Here is a 9,425-nt window from a genome sequence, read left to right as displayed (position 1 = left end):
CAGCTCTATTGACTCATCTTGGCCAGATCTGGCCCAATACCCTACAAGAAGATCTTGGACCCACAAAAACACAAGCATAAAGACACGTGTTCATTTAATAAGTCCTTACTGTGCTCTAGCTATGTGTCTAGCACTTAGCCAGGCCTTGGGAACACTCTGGTTAAGAGAAAGAACAAAATCCCTGTCTTTAAGGAGCCTACTCATCAGGAACCCAAGGAATATAAAGGCAGCTACACAATGGGCTACGTAGTGCCTGTTACATGAAGCACTGTCCTGTGAGGCTCAAAGCAGGGTGGGTCACTGAAGTGACTCAGGAACGTCTTCCGAGAATGTGATGCAGTATAATGAGAGAGGAGACAAGAAAGGGGTGGCAACTTTCTGTATTTGAATGAAAACTTACTCTGGTTCAGCCACATAGAACGGTTTCTTAGAAGTCAAAGTATTATCAAAAATGGCATTCAGCATGGAAACTGTTTCCAGCGTCATTTATTATCTTGATCTAGCAAGAAGGGACTAGAACAAAGACTTTGATTACTTAGGGGTGTAAATTAGAAAAAAAATTGTATTCCTTTCAGGCTGAAATTTTTTGTGAACATCTCACAGTGTGTTGTGTATTTTATTCAAATCTCAGTACTTCTGCTCATGTTGCTTCTTCTTCCTGGAATGACCTTTCTCTGTTTTCCTGGGGATATCTTAATTATTGGTGAGTCCTTGGCCTTCTGTGAAAACTCCAAGCAGAATTAGTGGCTCCGTCATTTTTCCCTCAGCCCTTTGTTTCCTACCACACGTGAAGCTTCCGCATCTGCCTCTCCTGCTCTGCCTTCCTGCTTCCACAAAGCAATCAGTCATTCCACGTTCTAACCTCAGAACTCTGTATAGTACCTAACAATAACAGATATTCTAAGGGAATATTGGGATTCAACTGATTAAACCTTAATTGTCATAGCCAACTAATTCATGATCATTTTATCACTAAAAGACTCTGCTTTCTCAGTATTCAGAAATTTTAGGTTTATTTTTCCTTTCTTGTTTTCTCAATAAAACAACAGGGTAATGGTGGTGACGATGGCATTTGTTCTGAAATCATCTTGATTAGGTGAAGGTGATGGGAAACTCATTTCCCATTGAGTAATTCAGGGACAAACACACCCAAGCAAGGGGGAACTCCTCGAAGGTGGAGATAGAGGGATGGGCCTTGTCCACACAGAGTTAATCAGGGCTGAGTAATGGAGTTGAATGAGAAAAGAAATGAGGACACGCCTGTGCTTCCTCTTTCTATGCTCGTCTGCAGACGTGTCGTCCTGCACCTCAAGTTACTTAAGCAAAAGACTGTTTTACACCTGGGCTTTCTTTATTTTTTTCTTTTTCTTTTTTTCCTTTATAGGGTTTTCCCTGTGGCATAAGGAGGTTCCCAAGCTAGGGGTGGAGTCAGAACCACAGCTTCCGGCCTACACCACAGCCACAGCAACACAGGATCTGAGCTGCATCTGCAACCTACACCATAGCTCACAGCAATGCGGGATCCTTTAACCCACTGAGTGAGGCCAGGGATCAAACCCGCATTCTCATGGATACTACTGACATGGATTTGTTACTGCTAAGCCACGATGGGAACTCCTGGGCTTTCTCTTTTCCATTAGTCCTCTTTTCTTTGCCATTTCAGGCATATATCAGACACAAAAATGCTATAAAGTGTCTCTCAATAATGGGTATTCCTCTTTAAGTCTTTTTAGAACATGAAGAAATGGCACAGCTGTTCTGAGAGCCTGTTAAGATGTTCTATTTTTAGTAATTTGTCTCTCATACTTTCAGATATTCCACACATAGAGAGGATATCACTGTCTCTTGTGCATTTTGTTATAACTTTATAAGGCCCAGTTACTAATGGTAGAAAAACATATTTCTGTAATAAATTAGCACTGGGGATGGTAACATGAGGTTGTGGCTTTCAGAGACCCGAAAAGCCTTGTTCGCGATCTTAGAGGAAAACCAAAAGGGTTGTTCACATACGGCCAGTATTAAACAAATATAATATTGTTTATGCTGTTTAAATATGACGTTTATAATATTTAAGTATCCTATTTTACAACAACATTCCTGGTAATTCTGCACATGCTTTTGTGTGATTCTGTTGTAGTAGGCACTGTGCTAGATGCTTTGAGAAACATCAGGTTGAATAAAACAAAGTTATTTCCCTAAAAGAGACTTCAATATCAGTTAGCCTTTCCCTTCATTGTAATCAAAATCATTTTGCAACTTCCCAATAGGGTCATATATGTCAAACACAACTTGCTAGGATTTATTTAAATAGCTGCTGCAGGTTAAATTCAATTAATTTAGCACCACTCAACCTCATTTAATTTGGACACTTCTGGTATTAGATATTATCTTTTATATTATCATCCATCAAATTATTAATATTGCTAAATATCTACCCCATCTCTCTTTATTTATTTATTTTTTAAGAATGAAGTGTTACATAAAACTATAGGAAAATTTATTTATTTATTTATTTTCATTTTTGGCCACCCTGTGGCTTATGGAGTTCTGGGCCAGGGGTCAGATCTGAGCCGCTGTTGCAACCTAAGCTGAAGCTGCAGCAATGTGGGATCTTTAACCCACATGAGACATGTTGGGGGGTAGGGGGATGCACTGAGGGTTTGGAATGGAAATTCCATAAAATTTGATTGTGGCGATTGTTGTACAACTATAAATGTAATAAAATTCACTGAGCAATAAAAAAAAAAAACTTCACAGGGAAAAAAATAAAGTCCTGCATCTGAGGTTTTTTTTTTTTTTAAATAAAAAAATACAATGACAAAAAAAAAGAGTTAACTCATGTTGTGTTCTTACCACAATAAAATAACAACTTAAAAATATTACATAAATCTTTGTGTCTCAGTACCCTGGTCTGCAGACTGGAGAGGGTAATAATGCCTACTTTATGGCATTGCTGTGAAGATGAAATCAATAAATATGTGGAGTACTTAGAAGAGTACTTATATGGTACAGGTAAACACTCCATAAGAATTACATGTTACTATCTTCACTTGAGGGTGGTGGCCTCTTACCTAAATATACCAATAGTTTCCTACTGTCAAACAAAGTTATGGGGTACCCAAAAATGCTCCATAAATAATTCATTCATTCAAGACGTATTTTTGAGTTCCTATATTTCAGGTGCTATCTAGGTCCTTGGGATAGAGCCAGAGAACAAGAGAAAGATTTTTAGTCCTAAGGGCTTTCTTTCTAATGGAGGAAACTGACAATAAAACAGAAACACACATATAAATAACTTTAACAGTTCATAAATATTTTGAAGACAGGAAAGAAAGCTAATGGGATGAAGAGGATATTAGTGGGACTGTTTTAGATAGAATGGTCAGGATGCTTTTGAGGAGATGATATTTGAGCATAGCTATAAGTAGAGTGAGAGAATAAGTGCTGGGAAAATCAATGAGAAGAAAATTCTAGAAAGTGGGAACAGTTAAATATAAGGGCCATGAGGCAGCACTGAATTCATGGTTTCAAGACCAAACAGAAGGCATCCATGGTGAAGTGAAGAGACATTCTAGTATTTGGAGATGAGGTGGGAGTAGCCAAATAATTTTGATTCACAGTAGATACATTCTGTAAATGAACAGAAATGATGGCACATCATGGTAAAAAATACCCTAAGAAGCATAAAATCTTATGGAAATGAGGGGTCCTACTAGATATATTTATAAACAAGATTTTAGCATATTGAGTAGGACTATTCTGTTGCTCAAAATTGAAAAGAAGAGCTAAGTAATGCCCTCCCAATGAAAACCTCCAAAGAGATGCCTGTCAAAACTTGAGGTCAGACAGTGCTTCCACCAAGGTAGGTTCGCTGCCAGGTGAAATGACTTGCTGTCCTAACAGCAATCAGCTACCAGTATGCAGGAAGAGAAAACTGGGGAGAAGATTAGTGAAAGTCAGCAAGCCCCTGGAGAGCACGGTGCACAGAGGAAAGGTTACGTCTCTTCTCAAGGGAAAAAGAGAGATTATTCTTTTCTCCTCCTGTAGCCAAAAGATGGCAGCCCATTGGGATAGTCATACATAAGGAATGCATGTGTGTGTGTGAGAGAGAGAGAAAGAGAAGGGGGAGAGGCGTGTGTGTGTGTGTGTGTGTGTGTGTGAGAGAGAGAGAGAGAGAGAGAGAGAGAAGGGGGAGAGGTCCCATCTGGAGTGGTGATGGCAGACAGTGTGGTTGACAGCCTCCCTGGGGAAGGTGATCATTTGCCCACGGAAGTTCAGGAGCCCCTGTGAAACAAAGCCAGCTGCTCACTTCTAGTCTTTAGATTTCTGAAGAAGCGGAGCCCGCTGGAGTAGTTCACATGACAAGGGTAGTGAGGGACCGCAGGCTGGAGTTAGCTCCTGAGAGGAGATCAATAACCTGCTATCCCGTGCTGATGTTCTGAGCTCCCTTGTTGAGATAACCTCCGTGGTGACAAGGCTCTAGGTGAAGCAGCTTGGAGGAAAGGAAGGGGGCGGGGGAAGGGTGATACCCAGTGAAGGCAAAGTCCAGCTGGTGAGGTCGTGAGGGGTAGAACCCAGAGTCAGAGCCCAGAGTGGACATGGTTGCTTTTCCCCGAGGGGTGCTTCAGTGATTGAGAAAACCAAGCATATCACCAGCAGACAGCTCTCAACAGCAGAGTCTCTTAGCAGTGGATAAAACAGGATTGAACCAGAGACCTGGGGTACTTTCCCACATGAACACACAGCTGATTATGTGAGATTCCCAGTACCCTTATCTCTCCTGTCTAACCTTGGAACCAGAGGAACTAAGCAGTGAGAAGGGAGGAGCCAGACCTCTTTCCAACTTCTCTACTCCAAAAGCAGCCAGCGCAACAGTTTAAGCTTGTGTCGAGGGGAAAAGAAGGTGCTCATAATTCTGTTGGATTCAAAATTGAAGTTTCACACTAGATAGAAGTTTTATTTTATTATTTTTTCTGGCCACACCCATGACATATGGAAGTTCCGAGGCCAGGGATCGAATCTGAGCCAGAGCTGCGACCTATGCTGCAGCTGTGGCAACACCAGATCCTTAACCCACTGCTCCAGGCTGGGGACCAATCCTACACCTCCAGAAACAAGCTGGATCATTAAGCCACTGAGCCACAGCAGGAACTCCTAGACAAAAGTTTTAAATTAGACTGAAATGAATAGAAGATGGCATGTGCCAAGGTTTCATTAAGGAATGTGAAAAGGAGATTTGGCACATCATGGTTGGAAGCTTTGATTGGAATAAAGAGTAAACTATTTTGCATTTATTCCCTTGTAGAGATCTATTACACAAGTCATTAAGCAGTGAAACATAATAGTACAAACCACACAGGATCTGCTAAAGAATCAACCTGCCCTAATCTCAAATGATGATCTCAGGGAATTTTATGTTATTTAAATGTAAAGTTTCCCCCAGCTCTTCAGTTTTGATGAAGTACTGATACTGACAACTGCCTCTTTTTTCTTTCTTTCTTTTTTTTTCTAATGAGAGTTGCAATGTTTATCTCAGGTTCTCTCTCTTTGTGTGTGGGTGTTTCTTTTTTTGCCACAAAGGCAGTATGTGGAAGTTCCTAGGCCAGGGATCAAACCTATGCCACACAGCAGCAATCAGAGCCACAGCGCTAAGAACACAGGAGCCTTAACCCACAAGGCCATCAGAGAATTCCTGACAATTGCCTCTTTAGTGTAACCAAGTGAATTAATTTTCTTTCAGTCAGTAATGAATATTACTAACTCTCTAGGCCTTTGTCAAGCATATAAATTCAGACTGTGTCCTATTCTCTTATAAAGGCCTTCTGAGAGAAGTGATGTTTAAGAATGTTCATCTAAGGCACATGGAGTCCCTAGTTGAGGTATTTTGAGGTATTCTTTGAATTCTCCTTTGGATCAAGCTAGACCAAAATGGTTTTTTTTTCTTTTCAATAATGAGAAATGTATAACTTTCTAAGTTTCTGTGTTATCCTTACTTCCAGGAAGTTCAAAGCAAAATTTGCAGCTCTATCAAAGCAAGTGTGTTAAATATATGGCGCATACTTGCATTTGTAATTTTTCTTGAATTTGATTCCTATTTTATCAATATATCATACAACTTGGGGAGAATCTTGAAAAGAGAATATAGATAAATTAACTCAGTTTACATTTCAGGAAGAATCTGTTCAGAAGACTGAAGTTGATCCCCCAACACGAAATTGATTAATCTTAAAAATGTTTTTCAAAGACTCATTGCAAAAAACTGTTTTAAAATTAAAATGGGTCCAAAAAACGTTATCTTCATTTGCTCACTAGTTGAACAACATTAACTAGGAGCTCTCTTGTGGTGTAAGTGGGTTAAGGATCCAGCGATGTCACTGCAGAGGCTTGGGGGGCTACTGTGGTGGGGGTTCAATCCCTGGCCCAGGAACTTTCACATGCCGTGGGCATGGCAAAACAACAACAAAAACCCTCCAAACCCCAACATTAATTAGTCTGTATGGTATGCCCCAATAAATTAAACAATTAAAAGATTTTTAGAGCATTGCTATTGTCTATTGATCATAAACCACATTTTTGGTATCACTATGTATTGTAAAATTTAGCAGAACCTCTTGTCAAAACCAAGAAAAACTATCCCTAGGGTCATGAAGGTAGTTTTATCAGATGCAGAACATCTTACAAATGAATGTTTAATTTTCTAACAATTTTTATTTGATTAAAATACTTCCTTTTTTGTGTACACTAAAATGTTTTATTCCTTATGTACTTGGCAGGGTTACGATCTCTCATTTTAAATAATATCCAAAAAAGTAATTTCAGAAAAAAAAAAGAGGTTTGTGAAAGTAAACTTGACTTTGTGTGTGTGTGTGTGTGTGTATATTTTTAGGGCCACACCTGAGGCATATGGAGGTTCCAAGGCTAGGGGTCCAATCAGAACTGTAGCTGCCGGCCTACATCACGCCACAAGCAATGCAGGATTTAAGCTGCATATGAGACCTACACCACAGCTCATGGCAACGCCGGATCCTTAACCCACTGGGCAAGGCCAGGGATCGAACCCACAACCTCATGGTTCCTAGTTGGATTCATTTCTGCTGCGCCACGAAGGGAACTCTGTAAACTTGACTTTAAAAAAATCATAATAAAAAAAATCATAATGACAAGCAACTCTCAAACCAAACTAGATGAATAAGAGTTCTTGTCTACTTAACTACATGACAGGTTTCTTGTCCCAGTTCCCTTCGTCAACAAGACAAAACAAAACAAAACAAACAAAACAATTCATGCAGAAACCAAGCTAGAGAAAAGATTCTTCCTTGATGTAGTTAAGGGAAAGGGAAGGGCCAGAAATTTCTTTGGCAAACAATTCTATCTATAGCCATTTGTGTGTAACTGCTTTGCTTCAAGTCCCGTACACTCTGCAGAGAAGCCCAGGTGTTATTCAGGGTGGGAGTGATCCAACCAGCTGAAAATGCAGGGAATGACCTACAGTCGTCTCCCTCTTTCCCCTGCCTGTAGCTACAGCTGGGCAGCAACTCCGCCAATGCTTTGCGTGCAGCACTAGGTCAAAAGCCGGTGCTTGCCAGGCTGATATAGTCTCATCTATTGCAAAACAGTGGATGAGATGGACCTGAGAAACATCTCAACAGAAAGGGTTTAGGAGATGAAAAGGAAGGCTGTCAGAGACAGACAAGACAGGTTGCTGATAAACAAATCACATTTTGGCCAAGAAAATTAGATAAAGATAAGGGGAGTGACCGAGTGGTGTAAGCTTGTTCCCCAGAGGCAGTTCTACATGATCTCTTCTTGCTGAGATAGAGGCCAAAAGTTAATTAATTATATTGATGCTCTTTGTTTTCTCAGTTTAAACAAACTTACATGGGTACCTTCACCACAATACATGGTAAGAGGAAATCGATGCACAAATGGCAATAGCTGTGTTTACTCTGATAACTAGTTCATTCACTAGTCTGTGTGTAATGTACCATCCAATAAACTGACCAATAAAAAGACTGCTTTAGCATTACAGAGATGTAACCTAGGTATAACTTTAAGGGCTTCCGTAAATTAATTGGATTACTATGCATAAGCATTGATGTATTATCAGGCATAAAAGAACTTGGTTCAAGCCAGGGCATATCTAAGCAATGATAAAATTCCTCCATGAATATCCGCACTGGCACTGTACCTCTGTAGCATACTCATGCTTACGGCCATCAGCTGCTCATTGCTATGATGTTGCTAAGTATAGAAAGGACCACGGAAGAGTTTATTGGCTGGTAAAAAATGCCTGTGGTCAAGTTGCTATTTTACTAGTTATGCAATGTGACATTTCTACTGTGGGTTTCCAAGAGACTCAAATCCACAAATCTATTCCTCCTGACTCTGCTTCCACATCCCACAGAAGTACACAGGGAAGTCTGTCACAGCTCAGACACAGAGAAGATACTGAGCACGTGCTCTTCACACCATAGTTTAGGGCGAAGGATTGCAGAATAAAATTTTATGATTTCAGGAAAACAGCATGAAGAAAATAGACATTTGAATGAAAGACAAACTTTTGCTCTAGGATACTTTTCTTCCCCTCTTAGATTCATTTAAAGCTGACTGAATTTGCTTTTGTATCCTACAAGTCTAAGAAATAGAATATTCCTTAATTATCAGGGAAATATCTTGCATACATGAAATGCTCCATTCAGTGGATAATTTAGTCTAATATTTCATTCTTTTTTTCCTGTTATTCTTCAAGTTTCTATTAAAAGGTAAGTAATATCATGAAATTTGATGACACACACTGCTAATGCACTTTGAATAGCCTGAATGAAGGCCATTTATGTAGGAAGGAAGTCATTATGATTATCTTTTGGCTGACATTCACTCATCCTCCGTTTATATATCTTTAATCTCCAGTATTTTGGTTTTCTATAAATTCTACTTCATATTCATAGGGTTTTTTAAAAATTCATGAAAGCCTTCTCATTTTTTGCATCTACATCTTTAGATATACATAACTCTAAGTATACAGGACCACAGGACTATATAAAGGATTTGAGTTTAGAGTCTGGATTTTGATAGAGAAAAAAAGTCATGAGGTTCTGTTAAAATGAGTCTGATAAGTCTTGGCCCAAAGTCACTCTGAGGAAGAATCTATCTTCCTTTGAAAGTACTATAATCAATATTTTATAAAATATGAATATGAAATAGAATATAGTATGTTAAGCCAGTATTAACATTTCATTGTTAATACTTGTTATATAGCCTCACCTTGTAGAGATCAGTTTAATCTCATAATCTGGAAGTTTAATCTCATAATCTGGAAGTTACTTCATTATTGTTTCCTCTTTATTTCTGGCTAAATTGTACTTTCAAGTGAGTAGAGATACCTTAAAATGACATGTTGAATAACTTCAAGTAAATACACATGC

Source organism: Sus scrofa, chromosome 8, assembly GCF_054392235.1.
Source record: "Sus scrofa isolate SSC_HxYL_T2T_F1_AM1 chromosome 8, Sscrofa_HxYL_maternal_Yorkshire_Landrace_v2.0, whole genome shotgun sequence".
Lineage (NCBI taxonomy): Eukaryota > Metazoa > Chordata > Mammalia > Artiodactyla > Suidae > Sus > Sus scrofa.
The sequence above is the reverse complement of the archived record's forward strand: the minus strand, read 5'-3'. Positions refer to the sequence as shown.